Below are 786 nucleotides of genomic sequence, written 5' to 3'. Positions count from 1 at the left end.
TTTATGGGGTTCCATTGGACTTTATGGGGTTCCATTGGACTTTATGGGGTTCCATTGGGTTTTATGGGGTTCCATTGGACTTTATGGGGTTCCATTGAACTTTATGAGGTTCCATTGGACTTTATGGAGTTCCATTGGACTTTATGGGGTTCCATTGGGTTTTATGGGGTTCCATTGGACTTAATGAGGTTCTACTGGACTTTATGGAGTTCCATTGGACTTTATGGAGTTCCATTGGACTTTGTGGGGTTCCATTGGGTTTTATGGAGTTCCATTGGGTTTTATGAGGTTCCATTGAACTTTATGGGGTTCCATTGGACTTTATGGGGTTCCATTGAACTTTATGAGGTTCCATTGGACTTTATGGAGTTCCATTGGACTTTATGGGGTTCCATTGGGTTTTATGGGGTTCCATTGGACTTAATGAGGTTCCATTGGACTTTATGGGGTTCCATTGGGTTTTATGGGGTTCCATTAGGTTTTATGAGGTTCCATTGAACTTTATGAGGTTCCATTGGACTTTATGGGGTTCCATTGGGTTTTGTGGGGTTCCATTGGACTTTATGAGGTTCCATTGGACTTTATGGGTTCCATTGGACTTTATGGCATTCCATTGGGTTTTATGGGGTTCCATTGGGTTTTATAGGGCTTCATTAAACTTTATGGGTTCCATTGGACTTTATGGGGTTCCACTGGACTTTATGGGGTTCCTGAGGGATTTCCTGGGGGTCCCAATGTGTCGCTCCACCCCCATTTTCCCCCACGCCCCCCACCACAAAAACACGC

At 44.0% G+C, this 786-nt stretch overlaps 1 long non-coding RNA gene across 1 annotated transcript; it reads left to right on the top strand.

Moving 5' to 3' along the window:
- The first annotated feature begins 6 nt into the window (after positions 1-6).
- Positions 7-458, top strand: LOC116217770. Its single transcript, XR_004162483.1, has 2 exons — positions 7-308; positions 370-458. It is a non-coding gene; the product is annotated as an uncharacterized LOC116217770 (long non-coding RNA).
- The last annotated feature ends 328 nt before the right edge of the window (positions 459-786 follow it).

The sequence above is a fragment of the Meleagris gallopavo genome, unplaced genomic scaffold (genome assembly GCF_000146605.3).
Source record: "Meleagris gallopavo isolate NT-WF06-2002-E0010 breed Aviagen turkey brand Nicholas breeding stock unplaced genomic scaffold, Turkey_5.1 ChrUn_random_7180001949681, whole genome shotgun sequence".
NCBI classification, from domain to species: Eukaryota; Metazoa; Chordata; class Aves; order Galliformes; family Phasianidae; genus Meleagris; species Meleagris gallopavo.
This window is presented reverse-complemented; position numbering and strand designations above follow the sequence as displayed.